The sequence below is a fragment of the Passer domesticus genome, chromosome 2 (genome assembly GCF_036417665.1).
Source record: "Passer domesticus isolate bPasDom1 chromosome 2, bPasDom1.hap1, whole genome shotgun sequence".
Lineage (NCBI taxonomy): Eukaryota > Metazoa > Chordata > Aves > Passeriformes > Passeridae > Passer > Passer domesticus.
The window spans coordinates 72,795,158-72,815,889 of record NC_087475.1 but is presented as its reverse complement, the minus strand read 5'-3'; the positions used below and the strand labels follow the sequence as shown (position 1 = coordinate 72,815,889).

The 20,732-nt window shown below is 41.1% G+C and overlaps 1 long non-coding RNA gene across 1 annotated transcript; it reads right to left on the bottom strand.

The window, feature by feature from the left end:
* Positions 1-1,310: 1,310 nt before the first annotated feature.
* Positions 1,311-12,543, bottom strand: LOC135294241 (uncharacterized). The gene is made up of 2 exons (XR_010356382.1): positions 12,435-12,543; positions 1,311-1,503 (listed from the first exon to the last, which is right to left on the bottom strand). It is a non-coding gene; the product is annotated as an uncharacterized LOC135294241 (long non-coding RNA).
* Positions 12,544-20,732: the final 8,189 nt, after the last annotated feature.

Genomic DNA, 20,732 nt, shown 5'->3' with positions numbered 1-20,732 from the left:
ACATCTAGCAAGATGTCATACCTGCTTTTTTAAAAAATGGTTTATGTGTGGTGACATCACACTTTGTACTAGAGATGTTTGCATTGCTGAAAATTTGAAAAAGCAAATGAAAATACTAATAAAATGTTCTGAAATGTTTAAAATGTAACTTTTCTTTAAGATTCAAGATCCCACTGAATAATTATGTAACAATGCTTAAATGTAGTCTTTTCTTAGTCTTTCATTAGGCATAATGAATATAATGTAAAGTCACATCAAAAGACAAAAAACATACCACCATGAAATGAAACCCTTGTGAGTCCTGTCATTCTTAGGAAATCGTGTTTGGCAGAAACTTATTTCTTTTAAGTTTCATTACAAAGTAAAAAGAAAAAAAAAAAGGTAAACATATATCCCCTAATGCCTGAAGGTCTGAAGGTCCACTTCCACGTCTCAGTGTCTTTTAAGAGCGTTAGGCCAAGTTCCAAGAGGGATTCACTCTCTACTAGAACTCCAATCCCCTCAAGAGCATTAGGCTTAGTGCCAGTATTCATTTACTCTTGGAACAGCTTAAATTAACTCCTGTTACATTCTGTCTAAACCCTTTCTTACAGAGTGAGAGTTGAGAGCTGGATTCAGTGGGTTAGGCTGAAGGCCACCCATCATGCTTGTCTGTCTTCCCAGACTTAAAATGCTGCATAAACTGGATTGGGGAAGGCAGTGATCAGCTGTTTTTAAGTTGACGGGGAAAGCTGGCAAGCCATCTTTTGTATACATGTCCCCATTCCAGGAGAAATAGCGTGGGGGTTGGTCTGACTTATTTAACATAAGCACATATGACAGTAAGCTCCATCCAAATGTGAGATTTTAGTAGGCTGTACAGTGTGCTAACAGTATTTTGATACTTTCCTGGCAGAGCTGAACAGACAAGCTAATCAAAAGACAACAAATATCACTGCTTGGCTTTATAAGTCAAGAACTGGATTGTAAGATTATATTTTGCCCAATGTCAGACAGAAGATTGAAATGGAAGGTCTCACAAAGCCAGACCTTCTTTAGCCTATTCAAACTTATATGGTCTCTTAAGAATATCACTTCTGTTTTACTTTAGCAAACATGAGAACAGTCTGTTTGCCTATGAGTACAAGGCAAACACTCTGAAGCAGGTAAGGATGTAAGCACAGGGAAGATAAGTTTTCCAAAAGGTGATAACAAAATGTTCTTAGCACACTTAGAGAAGTACAGGGTGATTGACAGAACTGGACAGTCATTAAACTTGGCCAGATGATACCTTGGTCTCTATCCAGAGGCTCAAAAGTCCTTTACCAATGTCTTCATGGTGAAGGCTAGAAGTTGACTTCAGGGATTTCCAAAGCTGCTTTGTATGACTGTTATTCATAGAATAGTTAGAACCTTTCAAGGTCATCTAGTCCACCTTCCTCCAATGAGCAGAAACATCTTCAGCTAGGTCAGGTTGCTCAGAGCCCTTTTCAGCCTTGGCCATTTTCATAATTTCTATCCATCCTTCCTCCACAAGAAAAAAAGAAAACAAAACAAACAACAAATAGAGGAGAGATTACGTTCAAGGAATCTGAATTACCTTCCTCCAATGAAGAATCTTTTAAGCTATTAGTTTACAAAAAGTCCAGTTCTTTTGTATGCTTTGGAGATGATGGAAATGGAGCTAATTACTAGACAGTCAACATTCATCCACTAGTAGATCTGAAAATAAATGTGAGCATTTTGTGGCTAGATAACACTATTCAGCTCATAAATAAGAGTTCACAGCAATCTTTGCAGTTAGGAGCTACACTATAAATATAGCTTATCTTCAAATATTTTCAACTTGCTAAAGTTACTTGAAAGCTTATCATGATAGAGTCCATTTAAAAGGAAAAGAATTAAAATTTATCTAAGATATGTGTCCCCAAATACCTCTCATAGCATTCATTTATACTGACCTTTCTAACACACTGTCTTCCCACACTCTTTGTATATAGTTAGCTGAAAAACAATGCTGGTGTATGTAACAAGTTCCTTTAAGATTCAGAATTACTTTTTTTTAAGTGAAGTTGAAAATCAGAGAAAAAAAGTTGAAAACAAAGTTCTTACTTAAAAAAATTAATTTGAGAATGAAAGATAACAGTAATGGAATTGGAAAGATTTTAAAATGCAGTTTCTAAGTTGACAGTGACCTTTTTGTGATAAATATTTGATTTATTAAAGAAATGGTACACAGACTGTTTAAATGCTAATGTGAATACAAAAGGCAGATCAAAACTGTAACTCTTTTGTGAAGGAATATCCATTTTTTAAATTTGAAAAGTTTATTTGCTATTACTTTCCAAGTAAGGCTATAGGTCTCAGTTCTTTGACAAGTTCCATATATTTTACCTAATTTTATGCATTTTGAAAGATTCTGGGGTCTGAAGCAAGACTACTTTGACTGCATAAAATTAACTGTATACATAAATCTTTGAAGATTGGAGACTTTCTTTCCATTAGATGAGAACTGTAGTTCAACTGCTGTTTTATCTTTTAATGATAAGATCCCATGGCATTTTTGCAACAATAATAGAGGTCCCCTGAAAACGTTTTAAGTAATGGAATTACATTATGTGTTTTAGTGGTTATATTTTCCTCATGTTTTCAGCTGAATAAGTTATCCTTCCTTTTTCTTCCCTTGCAAACATTCTTCTGCAGTGCTGTTAGCACTGATTAAAAAGAGAGAACTATATTTAAGTGAAATCCTCTCATTTTGACCTTTAACCTGTATTTTTATATACATACAAATATATGCACATTTATATATGTATTTTGCCTATAATATATGAATCATAGGATTTCCCGAAATCTTATTACCAGTGCTTTCTCTGTAAATATAGAATTGTGTTGCTGGGACCTTGTTCTATTTCAGGGAGTGTTTCTTCTCTTTTCTTTCATTCTCTGAAATCAGTGTGAGCATTGCAATCAATTTTAATTATACCAGTATTTTACCCTGAGTTTTATAGGAAGAGTTGGCAGCAATAACTATAGTTAAGATTGCTTAAGACTTTCAGCTGTATAGATTCTGTACTTAAAAAGAGAGTGGGATAGAAACTATATATAAGGGTACAATAAAACATGTCAAGATTAGCAAAGTTAATTTTGTCCGTGTTACCTGAAAAACCAGAAGGATTTATTAGGGACTCTGACTTTATGTTTTTAAATGCAATGTTACTGAGACTGATATAATTTAAAATAACTATTATTATGTAGTTAAAAAAATACTATAAAGATGGCAAGGCATTACTTCACAGTATTACCAAAGAAACAATTATAAAATTATCAGTATTGTAACCTGTAAAATATTTTTAAAATATGTGTTTTCTGAAAATGTTGAAGTAGAAGCAACACCATATATTTATTTCTTGTTTCTTTTCGCAGACCACAGTCTAAGACAACTATTAGTAACATGTTGCACTGCTATTGTGATTTATTAATGAAAGTTACTTTAATTATCACATCCTTAATGCTACTGAAAATGGTGAAGTATATATAATTATTTCTGTTAAAAAGAAAGGAATAATAAAACTCTAAATTGCTGTTTTCTGTAATGTATTCCATTATTTCAAATGGTGTTTTCTTCTTTTGTTCACAATACTATTTATGAGCTGTGATTGCACCTATTTTTGTATAAGCACCCATTTTTATATAAGCAGGGGGAAGGCATGATTATTTTCCATGAATGTGTTTAGTTGGTTAGTATTATCTAACCTAACAGAATGAGTGCATGATAGACACACAGCTTCACTATAGAAGATTCTGTGATCCTTTCATAAAAAAGTTGGAAGTCCTTATATGAAGTTCATTGTAGTCAGCAGAATCTTTTTCCATAGGTGTCTTCATTTGGCACTTGCAGAACTGAAAAACAGCTTTACTATTTGTGTGAATATTGTGGGCAGTCTTGATATAGTTGCTGGTGAGAGATGCACTGACAAAGGCACAGTAATAATGGCACTAATAAAAATCCCTGTCAAAGCTTTGGATAAAGTTGACAGTCCCCATTTGGCAGTAATTGGGCAGGAGCTGTTTTGCTGAGTACAATCAGAGAGGATTTCCAAGCCATTACATAGCCTTTTTCTAGAGAAGGGAATGGGCTTGAGGGAACTTGAAGGAGTTGGTATTCTGGAATATCTGAATTGCATGTGTCCGAGAAGGCATAAGCTATACCAAGAGCAAAAAGTTGAGATACAGAGACGGTCTCATGTTCACAAGGCTTAGGGAATGTCCTGCTCACATGGCATTTATATTGCTTATGGATCTCATGTTCCTGCTGCTTAGGTGTAGACTCTCTGTGGCTGGTCTGTAATGGAGAGATTGAGTTGAAGTAGTCCAGAGGATCCACAGCAAATCAGCCATAACCTAATTTCTGAGGAACAGAAGAGACTGGTGGGACTAAAGCATGCACAAGGAGGTTTGTGTAAAAGGACAGAGGTGTGTAAGACATGGAAAAGGTTCATCCCACTAGAAAGAAATGTCTACATATAGGTGTCTGTATCTGAATTTATCAGCTTATGCTCTTATTAATGGGGTAAGTATTCATCTTTGGCATGAGTTGTCTCACCCCAAGATAATTGTTGAAGCGGCTCAATTGAATCTCAAGCAAAGAAATACTCATATCAGTCTCTCTGACTGTAAGGGGAATGGGATAATTTTTGTGCAGCTGTAAATGTCTACACTATAAACTGCTTTGTTTTTACTGTGTCTAGTTGCTGCAGAGATTTTTGGAAAGAAACTCTTGCAGATCTGGATATCAAACTTGCTAGGCACATATGCTGTCAGAGTTGGCAACAAATGAGATAGTCAGACAGAGTTTGATTATGGGGTGCCATCCTGATGACAGATGAAAGCAAGGATGTGTTACTTCAAGGTGTAACTGAGGGAAGAATGTTGCATGGGAAATGTTGTGATACCCTCATTCCCTCCGTATGTACTAACTTGTTACTAGGCTTATGAACATCTGCATTTGTGAGCACTGGAGTTTATGCCTTTTTTGTGTCTTGACTTGCATGAAAAATATATGTATCCTCTGTCAGTTCAAACATTACTGCTATCATTTGCTGCAGAAAGAGTTTGGAGAGTGCTCACAAAGGTAGATTAGCCAGTATTCCAGAGGATGCCTGCCTACTTGCCTGTGGTAGTGGAAGGCATTTAGGAGTGCTCAGCATCCCATGCTAGATTGCCCCTGAGTTGAGGTGGGTGGGGTTCTGTGAGAAGGGAGGCAGTGACTGATGACAGCAAGCTATTTATTGTTCTTCACAGCAGCAGCAGCAAGAGAAACTGCCATTTTCTTAGGACCTTAGGTCAGTAGGAGCCTCCCACTCCATAAGCCCTGAGAAGCTCCAGGAAGCTGACACAGTGAAGCACTGAGGACCAGGAGAGTCTGTGGGTAACCTGCTGGAAACCAGGAACTATCCGTGATGTGACCTTACCCCAAATCTACCCATAACAGTGGTCTGTCAGTGCTGGTGACATCTCAGCATCCAAAGAGCCCACTACTCTTGTCAGACCTGGATGGATGAAGTGGAAGGCAAGTTTGAGGAATAAGTACTGCATTATTATATTGAATAAATAGTAGGCAGCCGTTTTTGTTGCAGATTAAGTAGGATCTAAATTACTTAACACCCATGGAATTTTTTTTTTCTTCTTCTCCTTTTAGTGTACTCTCCTCCTCAATCTCTTTTTATATAATCTCTGTTTTATTATATGTAATACTGGTAAATTCAGCAGGTTTACTTGCTGATTGCTAGAAACCCAGCTGGCACTGGCAGTTGGGAAGGTACCAGAATCCCTGCAGGGAGAGCAGCAGGGGACCCTGGTGCTCTGAAAGGTCAGGGTACCTTATCAAGACCTAGGTATTACAGCATCTGTGGAGGGTCACTAGAGGTTGATTACCTTATTGTTTTTGTACCATGGAACACATTAGGCTGGAATGACTTGTCTAAAATCTTAAAACAAGGCAGCGACACAACTGGAAATAATCCCCAGATGCAGGTGCTATTTGTAACATATTTTCTGCAAATATTACTTTATTTGGACAGGTTTTGGTCCAAATTTTGCAAATTTCAAAAAATAAAATAAAAATTTCTGCATTACCAAACTTTTGGTGTCCACATTTGATTTTAAATCCAAGGATATCGGTCTGATGTTAGTACTCATCACTTTTTTACATCCACTTTACATGTAGTTTTTAAATTTTCCTAGCTATAACTCTACTGATTCTAATTTGTTGTAACTTACATTCTGAAGAAATAGGACAGACTATGGTCCAATAAGAACAAGTAAGATGGAAGAAAAAATGTCTAAACCGTAGTGGGAACCACTACCATTAACTTTATGCCTTATTTAGGGCACCTAATTCTAATTCCTTTGTATATAATGATACCAGTTTAAGATCCCTTATATTCCCTAAGACTGAGACAATCTCTAAGATTTTAAGATGCTTGAAGAAACTAGCAAAACTATTCCAGACTTCTGTCCAGAACTTATCTTTTGTACTTCTACTTACACTTGATGGCCTAAAACTTAATCTGCCTTATTCATCATCTTCATCCCCTACCCTTAGAAACAGCTTAGCCAGAACAAATAGTGAATGTTCTACAGAAATGAGTTTAGACATTAATCTGTCCTGTCTTTCCTGTGCATCTGGAGTTACAGTATTGATACTATACAAAACACAACTCTATTGTCATAGAGGTAATAAATAATACTGTGTGTTAGGCTTGTGGGTACAAAGTGAGGGTTTATACTGTCCTCTAGCAAATCAGAGAATGCTAAAATGTTTACTCACAAAAGATGTCTTGTCTTGTTTCTCCATACCTGATCTTACATCAGCAGTTATGAAAGTAAAAATTACTGCTGTGGTTTTACACAAAAAGAGAAATTCTGCAAGAGAAAATTTAATGGAATTTTGACCACTTTGTAGTCCTTAGAATCTGCCACATTTTCCTCACCACTCAAATTATTTTAAATTATAAGTAGTTTTGCAAAGCTATTAGCATTATTTTCTCAGCTCACCCAAAGTTTTTGCAAGACTTATTATCTGTGATGAATCACATCTTTTATTCATATAGTTATAAATGCGTTAAAGCTGTCAGGTATAATTTGCTGCTTTTTCTCCTTTAGATTCAGCATGGTTTCTGAAAATAAGCTAATTTAATAACCAGGGAATCTAAGTTATAATCAAATTTATTATATTGACCAGAGTTGAATTTCAGGTGGGATAACATTAAAAATGTGCTTGTAGAGGAAAGAACAGAATTGCCAGTGGGCATTGAATTAACAGCCTGAAAAATATCTAAAAATGTTGTGATCCGGGGTGTTATGATGATGAGAGGAGAAAGAGGTGGTCTGTTTATCTGTAGTTTTTACATGTCACAAACTGGAATGAAGGTTAGAACCCCAGGCCAAAGCTTCAATTTAGGGGAAAGAATGTTTTCTTTTTAGAGTATCCAGTGACTTAAAGTGTGCCTTTATAACATAGCCCTGCAACTCTGCCTACAAATCTCTAAATTTCTGTTAGAAAGGACATGCTGTCCGTGTGCTTATATGAGCACTTGCCACTGTACATGGCATACAAGACGTAATCCCATGAGTTCTGCATCTACCAAATTTCTGCTGAATTCTGGATGAGGTTTGTGCTTGGAAGGCTTCTGGATCAAGGTTTCATGTCAGGAAGTGCTTAGTGGAAGGCCTGTTCAAAACCAATCCAAAAGAAACACAAAAAATGAAGTCTTTTCTGGTAGCTCATGTTAGTCTCCTCTGAGTCTTGGTCCTCCAGTCCTCTTAACCAAGTTTGTGGTACAGATTGTGTTTTATTTATTGATATATGTTAAGACAGCCTCTTATTTTGGGATTGTATTAGTTGCATTTGTTTTGTGGAGGTTTCTAATTCCCAAAGGAATCTTTGCCTTTTGTCTTTGTGTACGCAATTTAAACTGAAGCAGAGGTTTGTTTGGTTTTTTTTCCCCAGGGACTTCTACAGACTTTCAGATATTTAAAATCTGAAATTATGTTTCTTTGTGGTTTATCATCTGTTAAAGACTGCTGTCTGTACTAAAACAGGCAAAAGAGTTAAACAAGGATAAAAAAGAAGTGTTCCGGAGAACTAATATATCATGGAGTGTTCCTCTCCTGGAGGTACATTGCCACTTAGAAATCACTGGGAATAATGGTCACACAAATACAAAGAAAGACAATTTTAAAAAATGACTGAAATTTTGCTTAATATTGAAAAGCATAATTAAGGAAGAGCTTGAGGTTTCAGAATTTCTGTTGATCACTTCGTGCAAAGGGGATTTTCTCTGTGTGGATGAGGTACATCATTGGCAGGACACAGTAAGTCAGCTGTTCATCTGGCTCTGTTGTAGTTCTAACCCTCCACAGGTGAGAATGCTCATGTCATGAGTGGGAGGAGGAAAATATTAGCCCCTGGCTAATTCAGATGTCTGTGCTATGATGCAGAGCCCTTGGTGCTGAAGGTTTTGACCAAGAGGTTACGGCAGAGGGGCCATAGCTGGTATGAAGATACAAGGTTTTGCTGTAGAATTCCATATTCTTTTCTACTCTGTTTTACAGACATAGTTCTTTGAGAAGTCTCATAGTTTGAAGATGACAAATTTATTAAAAATGTTGAAGAGGATCTTATTGTTACAGATGAAGAACTAAATGAACTTTTAGTAGAAAGGTAGGAACATGATGAAATGTCATAATACCCACTGCAAAGTTTCTGGATATTATTCTTAAGAGCAAAATGCTAGAATTTTGTGCTAAATGCTCAGTGATTCAGAGCTTGAGGACACAGTACATGAGTAAGTATTTCTTGCCTTAGTCATCAAACAGCCACATTAAAGCATGACTAAGAAGAAAGGCAAGGCAGCAGAAAGGTGGAGATGATGAGATAGCTCCATACTGAGAGCAGAACTGGAAATGAGATCAAAGATGATTTAATTGAGTTGAATGTACCTTGCTCAAAAAGTAAAGAAGCGGGGAAGGGTAAGAACCTTTCAATAGTTATAAGCAATCATAGGGAGAAAACAGACCCCAGAAGACAAGACGTAAAAGCAGCTCACATGACACGGTAATCTCATAGCTTATGCTGTCAGCAAAAAGAGATTGGATGAGTTTCTGCAGACTCAACAGTAATTGCCATGCAGAGGCAGTCAGTACTATTGAAATGCTGAAACTGATGGGAACCAGCTAGGCTGTCGTGACTGGGAACAGACGTCCTCCAAAGAGCATGAGACAGCATTCTGCAGCGTGAGAAATCCTTGCCTGTCAGTCTAAACTGCTGGTTTGTTTAGTGGACTGGGACCTGTATCTCTCATGAGATAGGAATTTTGCCTTTTTCTTCATTACTATCTGTAGATACCTAGTTTGGTGCTCAGTGAAGATGGAACAGTCTTTTTTTTTTTTGTAAATGCAGCCTAATGAATATTAATTTTCAGCAGTTACATGTATTCTAAATATCAGCATTAGGAGGAGCAAGGGTGCCTGCATTTGTGAATATATTCAAGAAAGAGAACAGTGTTGGGAGCTTTTCCTCTCCAGCTCAATGTGAATTAATATTTTGTAATGTTCTGGGCATAACTGACCCCGAGTTGAGCTGTTTGTATTCCCCCTTGGAGAAATTCTCCTTAAGTTCATGCAGTTCTATCCATCAAGGACCATCAAGCAGTTGAAACTTGAACCACTTGCGTGAATCTTGCCTCGGGAGGTTTGAGGTTGCTGCTGAATATTTTTGGCCTGTGGACAGATGTAGGATTTGCATTAGCAGCCTCTCAAGGGTGGCTGAAGTCTTGAGGGTCAAAGCAGCCACAGTTAGCCCTGAACACACAATAGCTGTGAGCAGTATGCCTATGGTGCCCACCGAAAAAGTGTAGGGGAGGAGTGAGACCACTGTGTTTAATGGGAAAAGGACTAAAGACTGTGGTCTCCATTCTTAAATGCTGTTTAAAGATGTAAAAATTATCTAATTGTAACTTCTACTCAGGAATAGCTTATCTAAGGACTTGAAAGGAATTGCTGGGAAGGCCAGTTACAGGCAGCATTTAGTACCGAGCTTTGTCTCATGGTGTATATTGCATGCTGTCATGTTGCCTGCACCAGCTTTTCTTCTGTTTGCTTAAGAATCATGTGAATGAAAAGGTACCATGAATTAAAAAGTACTATGCTTATTACCCTTCTTGGCAGCTCACGTCTGTTCTCCATAATGTGGTAGGATTTCCCCATGTGGCTACCCAAATATTCTACAGCAAAGATCATAGCTGTATATCCATGAAATGGGAAATCTTTAGTGATGTCTGTGTATCCTATGAAATAGGAAACCTGTAGTGATTAGTCTGGGTTGACATAATTTTCAGAAGGGCTGAGGCAGTATGAAATGGTATAGAGTAAAATTTTCATATGAAAAAAGTGCCACATATTAATGGAAGTGTGATCTCTTTACAAAAGGATGAGGCCAGGAATTTTAAACAGTGGGAGCTTAACCTCAGGCACTGAAATCCTTACCCTTACTTAGGACATAAGTAATTAAATAGTTAAAGACACTGAGGAGTCACAACAACCTCATACAACACTATAGACTTGGGGAAGAGTGCCTGGAAAGCTGCCTGTTGGAAAAGGACCTGGGGGTGCTGATCAACAGCAGCTGAACATGACCCAGGGTGTGCCCAGGTGGCCAAGAAGGCTGATGGCATCCTGGCCTGGGTCAGCCCTGGTGTGGCAGCAGGAGCAGGGCAGTGACCGTCCCCCTGTACCCAGCACTGCTGAGGCCACAGCTCCAATCCTGGGCTCAGCTCTGGGCCCCTCACTGCAGGAAAGACATGGAGGGGCTGGAGCGTGTCCAGGGAAGGGCAACGGAGCTGGGGAAGGGTCTGGAGCACAAGTGCTGTGAGGAGCAGGTGAGGTTTTTTCACCTCAGAGAAAAGGAGGCTCAGGGACAACCTTATCCCTCTCTACAACTCCCTGAAAGGAGGGTGTAACCAGGTGGGGGTCAGGCTCTTCTCCCAGGTAACAAGTGAGAGGGTGAAAGAGAACCACCTCAAGTTGTTCCAGAGTAGGTTTCGACTAGATATTAGAAAATACTTCTTTTTGGAAAGGGCTGTCAGTCATTGGAACAGGCTGCCCTGGGAAGTTGTGGTGTCACCATCCCTGGAGGTATTTAAAAGTCATTGTAGATGTGGCGCTTAGGACATGGTCTAGTGGCAGCGGACAGTACTGGGTTAACGATCGGATTCAATGATCTTAGGGTTCTTTTCCAATCTAAACAATTCTATGATTCTATGAAGAGATCTTAATGAACCTAATTTTCTCCAAGTATTTCCTGCAGTTACTGAGCACTCATGTAAGGCATCTTCAGAGGTTTTGAATGTAATTGGCCAAAAAGAGACACCAATGAACAGTTCTGATAATCTTAGCCCTTCAGTCTTAATTTAGGCTCTGATTTTTGAATATTTGCTCTTATAAATGCATAATTTAAAGTTATTTCAGTAATGGAAGTTTTTTTATTCTTTGCTGTTGAAGAGAGACTCCAAGACATCCTTATTAAAAGGCTGACTTATTTCAAAGCATGTTACCAGTATAGTTATTTTTTGAGTGTGACATTTGTGTGTGTTATAAACGAGTGTTTGAGATCACTTAAAAATTGCTTAAAATTGCTTAAAAGGCTTACGGATTTATTTTTACCTTTCAGAAATGTTAAGAAATAAGCTTCATTCTCATTGTTCATAGACAACTCTAATGCTTCAACTTTTGAGTTGCATTGAAGTAAAGTTTCAAAATAAATTTGAAGGGTTTCATAGACTCTGCACTATATAGAATTTGCTTAAGCTGAAGGAAAATGGAAAATGTAATAATAATAATAACCCCCAAGATGTTCTCTTGTCTGAATACTGTGCAAAGATGCTTTAAATGACTAGACAAAAAATAATGAAAGCAGCATATGACCTAAATTATAAATAAAATATGGGGACTACTGGACCAAAATCTGCATGCAGGAGAAATTTTATGACAATCAAATCTACAGAGAGGACTATTCAAGAACGTTTACTAAGCCTTCAGTCCTCACATTTTACAGTTGAGGGTCACATATTTTAAGCACCTGGACTGTGAACAGTCTTTCCAGAAATTCACTGCGTGACTCTGCAAATGTTTAAACAGTTCTTGGATCTTTGACTCATCTCCCTGTTCTTGGTGTACCTGGATTTTGCTTTCATCTGTCCTTCTGTGGTGACTTCCACAGCTTCCTAATTATGTAAGCTGTGACTGAGAACAGCCCACAAGTTCTGAGTGTTTGCAGTGATGAACTATAAAAGAATTTTTTACCTGAGGGAATGAAATACTCAAACTTGCTTGTTTTGCATTTGTATCAATTGTTAAAGCTCCAGCAACAGAGTGGTGCTGTGGTAGCTTACCTAAGGTGTGAGTTTCCTCCTTTTTTTTTTAAAGAGCGGGGTTTGCAGTGTCATCACCATCACTCCACTGGAAGACACAAGCAGAGAACATCTAGTCTAGAGAAGGGAGCAAGCCTACAAGCTTGGTATATCAGAGCGCTCCTTAGCAGCTCCCAGCAGGGCTGCAGAACCAAGTTCCCACATGCAGAGCTGGAACACTCAGATGATTACAAGAACACAAGGTATGAATTCCAGAAAGTTCAAGCAAATTCCTTCTGCTTGTTCATATCAAGATTTATACAAATAGCATAACATGAGGCTTGGCAAAATAATTTTCCTTCAGTTTTGCCATGTGTTTCTTCACAAGCCTGTGCCCCGTTAAAAAAAGCAGGATACTTAATACTAGTTGTCTGCCTGATGTCTCAACATTTGCATGCTTAGTTCTGTTGGCTGCAGTGCTACTGCAGTAAAGACAAGGTAGTCACAGCCAATTTGTTCATATCTGCAGAAGTGAGTTCTCAGTGCTTAGTTGTGCAATAAAGTCGGTCCCTGAGAATCCCTGACAGTAATTGTCATTCTCCTCCTCAAACCTAGAGCAATATTTAAAGCAGAGGAAGCATAGGAACCTCCTGAACAGTTTATTTCCCCGTTGCCTGTCAGTGATTTCACTGCAATGCCTAGAAAAAGCAAAGTAGTTCAGGCGGCACCTATTTCTGGCATGAAATCCTAGTTGTGGATTCCCAGTGCTGATGTGTTTTTCAGACCCTCTGATGAATTTCTAAGCTCTCTTGGAATGACAGCTTCTGGGAGGGGACTAAAATTCCTATGGTGGATTTCAGGTTTGCAAACTTTGATGAAATCTAAACAACAGGGTGGGAAAGCTGTTTTTTGTCAAGAGCAGCCATGAAGGCAGAGAAGTAAATTCTTGTTAGTAGAGAGCTTTTCATCTCCTTGACAATTTTTTCTGAGAAATGAAGGGTAGGATGTGGAAACCAGTATGAATTTTGAAGAGTGGGGGCAAAGGAATGGAGACTCTTTTCTGTTCTGCTCCTCCGCAGGGAGGAGATATTCCAGCTATGGATAAAGATACAGCCTGGTCAGAAGTGTTTTGGTGACCCTCATAAAAGCAGTGCCTTGAGATCCAGAGAGAGGCAGGGATAGTCATACTGAGGGCTCTGTAGTAGCTCAGAATCACGGTTAGTTTCTTATCCTTCTCTGGTAAGCCTGAATTCACTTATTTTAAACCTAGAAGAGACAGCTATTACCATTAACTCCCTGTCTAACAGCAAACATGGCTTGTAGCTGTTCATGGCAAAGATCTGGAGTAGAAAAACTCCTTATCTGAAATACCTTAGACACGCATCACAGACATTTCCAACTCTTTACCAGCAAATAGGACACTATAGAAAACAATTTTGGTAGCTCACAACAGCGTATGAAAAGATAACACTGATAGCACTTTGTACAGTGTGGTCCCTTCTCTTCCCCCTTCACCTTTTGCCCAGTTTTTTTATAAACTTAGGCTGGGCAAACAGAAATGGCTTAAACAGAAGATGGCAGTCCTCTGTGGGGAATGGCTTAGGAATCTTGCAGTCCCTTGGCTCCCCACAGCTACTGACTTCTCCAGAGCTTTTCCCCCTTTCCTCCCTGTACAAGAGGGAAGGGTCTCCAGTCTTGCTGTCAAAGCAGTAAGTTCAGGAGAAACAAGCAAGATTCTAGTCAGAGATATTTTTGTCTTGGCCAACCAAAAGGAAAGCATTATTATATATCCAGGATAATTGTTTAAAGCAAGTGGTTATATTCTGTTCCTTCACATTACTGAATCAGAGTACAGTTATGTACTGTTGAGTTGTTGGTGAAATAGCAACAGAATGATTAAGAAAATCACCAGGCAAAACCATGCAAAATATGTTAGTTATCAACAAAGTAATTGGATAGCATTTAAGCAAATGAAAGACACAGGCATGCAAAGGATTATAATAACTGTAGCAGAGAGTGGAGGTTTCCAAGTGACTGCATTCCAAGTGACCCAACTATATTTACTACCAGCAAACAGAGGACTTTCTCATCACTGCCCTACCTCAAGAAATCACGAGAGGGGATGGTGACCCCGGAGGTATCAGTGATTCCCCAAAAATGAAAAATTATAAATGAGAGTGAGAGTAGGAAAGCTTTAGAGAGGAAGAAAACAAATTCTGAATTCTGTTAGATGGCTAACAAGCTATATTTCATAAAAAGGGTAACCTTTAAGCCTGTTGTGGATCACTGGTTACAACAACAGTCAGAGTAAAAGTACAATATATAATACTGAAAATAATTATAAACTGAGGAGGGAGAAAAAGTATAAAATTTATTCGCAAAATGGGAAAAGTGATAAAGTCAAGCTGAAGTCTACAGGAAGAAAGTCAGTCACTGCCAGTTTTTAAAAAGCCATGTGAATTTTCTAAAACATTTGTAAAGCAAGCATTCCTAGTGATAATGTATGGACTTCTGTTAGATGGAGATAGTACACTTAAAATAATGTAGGAAAGGACTAAGTTTTTATTGATTTGCAACCAGGAAGGGAAAAGATGATGGAGATGGTGATACTGAAATATTTTCTAAACCATTAGTAGAAAAGGAGAATTCTTAGTAAACACAGGCCACACAACTTAAAGAACTGAAATTATGGTGTGTCAGAACACCCCATTTAAGCACACACGTCCTTCCTTTCCCAAACACGGCCTCCAGCATCACTTCCACCCCTCTCAGCTGATGCAGAGCTGCCTCCAGGTCTCTGCATGGCCCGTGCTCGGCCCTCCCTTGTCCGCAGTGACTGCTCCCTTCTCCAGCAGCTGCGGGCACACGATGCTTGCCCAGCAGCTGGGGTGCACAGCCCCGTGCTCCCCTTTGGCTCTCCATCCGTAGCTGTGGTCGCAGCTACGGGGTCATGGTCAGCCACCAAACCGGCGGAAGGAATCGCTAAGACAAATGGTGTCTCTGCCCGCCCCATGACGGTCTTGGTCAGCCCTTCGTGCTGCTGGCTGGGGCCGGGGCTCTGGGTGCTCTCCCCGCAGATGGCTGAGCGGTGCTGGCGGCATCCTGGACAGGCGCTCAGCTCGGAGCGCTGCTCTCGCCGCAGCCCGGCTGCCGCAGCACGGCCCGGCCCCAGGGCACGGCCCCGGCCCGTCCGCCCGCGCTGCCGGAGCCGTGCGCCGGGGCTGGCCCGGGGGGAGCTGGCCTCCGCCACAGCGGGCCGCGGGCTCCGGCCTGGCACGGCAGCGCCGGCCGGGGGCACGGCGGGGCCGCCCCGCTGGCTTCGCCCGCTAGAGGGCAAGAGAGCCCCGCACAAGCGCGGCTGCCCCTGCCCCGCAGCCCCCGGCCCGCCGCGCCCGGGCCCCCCTGGCCCGGCGGGGTCAGCGGCGCGGCCCCGTGGGGAGCAGCCCCGGGTGGCCGCTGCAGGCCTGGGCTCGGGGCCGTTCGGCGTGAAATGTCCTGGGTGGCCACGGTGCCGCGGAGGCAGAGGTAATCCCTTCCATCGGGAAAGCTGTCAAGGCCTTTGGCCGTTCCAGAAAGCGGGCATAGAGCCATCATGGAGCTGGCACGGACCTAATCCGTCGGGGGACGGCGCACCGGGCTGCTGCCGCAGCGCGCACGGAGCGGTAAGTGGGGCACGCACCCTGCTCCTGCCGAGCTGGGCAGGGCCCGAGAGGCGCCTTCTCCCCGCCCGGCAAGGTGGCGAGGAGCTGGCTGCTGCCTGCAGCTCCGGTCTGGCGCTGGTAAGTAGCATCCAGCTGATGGTCAAGCTGCGGGCCTTGGTTGATGCACGAAGGCCGCCTCATCTTTCAGGCAGTGAGCTATCTACAGAGGAAGAGTATCAGCCAAAGGAAGAGCCTCCGGGATGCCCTGCAGCCTGCTGACAAACCCTACCGGGACTGCAGCTACGACTGAGCGCCGACAGTATGGGAACATGGAGAAGGCAGAAACCTCTGAGGAGGCACCGCGAGTGCTTGGGCAGGGAAGGTGCACAAAGCAAAACACTGGCCATGCCAAAGAGGTTCTCACAGTTCTACAAGCCTTGCCACACAAATTGCTTTGGAGGCTTCTGCGGTCACCTGTTCACAGGGGAACCCTGATTTCCTCTCTTTTTCTCCTTTCAATCAGTGGCACTTCGGCTCTCAAGCTGGAGGGACTTGCAACACAGTGGGCAATAAATTCATTACTAAAATAAGCAGATACAAGCTATGTAAAAATAAACACATCACAGAAATTTCATACATATTTGGCAGCTTTCATACTTACATCACCCTATCTAATTCAAGTATCACCAAGGACATGAATTCAAAAAGACTGTGTTGACACCTGTGTCAATGCACTTGACTTTATCCTAATACCTCCCTCTCTAGGATGATCACAAAGACCATATTCTGCCAGTATTTGTTTATGTGATTCACTGATTCCTGTACACTGCAAAATACCATAACACCATGAAAAGTCCGTGTCAGATATACCACTGTTGCTGTGTATTGCATGGTGACACTGACACTGGTGTCTTCTTGGACTTTTCCATCTAAATTGCATGTTTTACACTACTCTAGTGTGAAATTTTGATGAACTGGCCTTTTTCTGCTTAATTCTGGAAATTTTATAGGAATCTTTTTGGTCATAAATACTGCTATTTTTTTTCTACAGTCTCTAAAGTGAGAAAGTAAATACATTCCTCCAGTTTAAATTTTCTGATCTTGTAGACATTTATTTTATTAATCCAGTTAACCTTAATCATATGGCTTTTTGTTTTGTTTTGTTTTCTTTTCACAAGTGTTTTCTGTATTTCCAGTCAATCTAATGTTTGATAATCATTTTTCATTGCTGAGATCACATGAGTTTTCTTTGGAGTGTTAATTTGTGTGGCTGTATTAATAGTTTAGTGCCCTCACCAGCCATTCTGGGGAAATGCTCAATCACATGTATAAGGCAGCAGGTGGGATCCATGCAGTTCTATCTAGACCTCTGTCATGTAGAAGTCTACATCTAATATAGGCTCCCTCCATACACGAGGAAGAATTAAGCATCTTTAACACATGAGTCATGTCATCCTAAAGTAGATGCCTAGAATAGGTCAGATGATTTGTGCCCTAAAATTGCTCCTATTTCTCTGTGTTAAAGAACAAGTCATTTATATCTTGATGTTTAAATTCTAGTAGCCTCAAGTGAGATGAGATTAATTAATAGTCTTATATCCAGGTTTATGTCATGCTTTGAAATACCCTAAAAATTCTTATTTGTCAGGCAAGCTGAAAATAGCATTACTTTTTACCTTACTCTCCATTTATATATAAAAAAGGCTTTAAAAAGTTTTCTGCCTCAAGACATTTTAGTAAAAATGGCAAATGCCATGTGTTTCATGGGAAAGTCATAACACCTCTCTTTTTAACAACTAAGTCTTTCAGTTCTCTGTCTGCAAGGTTGGAAAATAAATTAGTTAGATACATTAAAGGTCCAGAATAAGAACCTGCTCTTGGTGAAATGATACAATATGGGGGGAGTTAAAAAAAAAAAAAAGAAAAAACTGTTTTGGCAGGCTGAATTATTTTTTAAATTATATTAAAAAATGATATGTGAAAAGATCTTGTAAAACTAAACTAGGTGGCAGAGTACAGGTGAAACAGTTTTCTTTTAAAAGTGTCATAATATCTAAAAACTGATAGAGGTGTCACACTAGTGTGGTACATGTGAGGAGAACGTGTGCCAGGAACTCCTCAAGAAATGCAGGATCCTTCTGACCAGTTCTGCTCTCAGGAGTTAAAATCCTGCATAAAGCTGATGAGTAAGCTCTTGATGACTCACTGTGGCAGATGCAGTCTTTAATTCCAGGAGGGTATAAAGGAAGTGGGTGTGAATCTCGAGTAGAGGGGAGCTAGGGATGTTCCTGCCTCAGTGTCTTGGGGATAAAAGTTTAGGTTTTTAATACAGCCCCAGCTATCAGCAATGCCAAACTTCTGTAAGGGGTAAGTTTGACATTACACATCACACATAGATTTTATGTGAAGCAAGGTTGGAATACCACCTACTCACAGATGGGTATGATTTTGGGGATGTCCTGCATAATTCATGTGTGGCTTTGATACTTATGAGTAATTCAGACATCAAAGCCTCAACTTAGATAACACTTTTATAACACTAAACTTCCTATAGCAAATAACTTGTAAGCTTTCATTTAAGTCCCTTAGCAAAATAAAACAAAAAAAAAAGAAAAAAAAGGGCAACTATTCCAATACTTTCTTCTTTACCTTATTTTTCATAAGGTAAGCTGGTGTGAAGTACAACATAGAAAATACTGAAGTCTGAAGTAGAGAAAAAATCTAGATAATACTCTTCACTGGGACTAGAAATGTAAATTCAAAGCACTAGAAAGGAGCTGGGAACCTCTTTCCTTAGAGCACACCAAATATCAGGCCCTTATGGTCACTCGGCAGTATTCCCCTCTGCTTTGTGCCAGTGGCACAAACCTTCACTTTTCCACAGTGCAATTTTTTAACAAGCAATTTTATGTTCTCTTCCAAGTTAGCCATTATGCATGGAAAAATCTCCCCATTAATAACCGTAAAGCTCCTTTATTGTTCTCCTTCAAATCTCCTTAAAACTTCCTTCTGACACCAAACACTTGTCACCGGCTGGGCCTGTTGCTTTTTATTCTCAAGGCTGTTTTTCCCTTATCCTTCCCCCATGGGTTTGTACTATACACCTGTTGTCTTTCATCATGGGTTAAGATCATAAGCTCTTTGGGCATAGACCATCTCTCTTATTACATGTGTCTACAGTATCCGACACAATGGAACTGTGAGCCCTGAATGGGGCCTCTGGGTACTGCCATGATCCACTTGATAAAGAATGATGATTTTTGACATGGTGAGTTCTGCAGTTTTTCCCAAGTCATTCTGCAGTTGTTCATGCTGATATAACCAGTGTGTGAGAGCAGTGTCCTTAAATCCTAAAAAGAAAAAAAAAAAAAAAAAAAAAAGAGGATAAATGCTTTGCTAGAGAGCAAGGACTTTACGGCTTTGGTGTTGGGTTTTTTTTTTTTTTTCTGTTCCTGCATATTGAAATGCATGGGCTGACATGCAGCAGCTCTTTCTTTTTGTAGGTTTGTACAGAACTAGAGTGATGTTACTGCTCTGAAGCTTCTGCATCCTGTCCTTCAAATTGCAATAAAGACTGTTAGAGTCAAATAAAAGGGGGGGTGGCTCCTGCACCACTGGCGTGAGTCAGTTCCCTAAAGGTCTGTGTGGATTCAGGACACAGCTTTTCCCTGCTGCAGTTTCCCTGCTAGACATGGAAACTAGTCTCTCTCCCTCCTCTTGTGTTTAGTCACACTGGCAAGTGGGGCGATGCAGGAAAGCTGCACCAGTCAGAGCTGGACTGCTGCCTTTTGTGGTGGGGAAGGCAAGGAGAGCCACCCCCTCCATCACATGCCCATCGAGCAGGAGGACAGGCAGAGTCAATTATTTTTAATTAACCCCCTTGCAAAATTCTCCTTCTCTAGAATTCTCTTTCCAGGCTCCATCAATGACCTTCCCAGACCCCGCTACCTCAGTGGTGCACATCATCATTCACACCATGCAATCTCTTTCCCTGGCCCCCAAGATATTATATTTCTCCTCCTTTTCTCCCTGCCTCTCTCTCTCCCCCCACCATTCCCAAATGAGCCTGTCTTTAGGTTTTGCGCTCAATTTAAGGGGCTGCCAGCTTGCCTTCTCCCTCGTGCAAGGCTCCGCATCGTGCCCAGTCCTTGAGCACTGCTCAAGAACACTTTTGCAAATGCAGGAGACCTTCTGGCCCTTTGCTGATTCACACAGCTCTGTTTGGAGGGCAAAGCCACAATAACACCAATTCTGGGCATCATAAGAAGAAACAGAAACCCTCTCTCCACTCGCCGAGTCTCTCCCAACAGTTTTAAATAACTTCATTTTGGGCGGCGGGGGAGGGGTTGGGGGCAAAGAGAACACGTATTTCGCACTGCACCCCTATCTCCCCCCATACCACCTCCTACTCGCTTCTCCCTTCCCTCCACCGCGCTCTTACAAACCGGGGCCGAGCTAGGAGCCACGGGTGGCCCGCGGGGCGTCCCGGGCGGAGGCAGGGCCCCGGCTCTGCCCTCACCGGCAGCGGCATCCCCGAAACTGCCCTCGGCAGCGCAGGGGCAGAGCGGGAGGGCTGCGGACTGCCGGGGTGGAGGACCAGAGTGGAGAAGGCAAAAACTGCGGCGTGGGCAATACCGAGCCCCACCACCCGCCCCAGCTCCCGAACTTCCCGCGCCCCGCCGGTTTGCCCGCCGGAGCT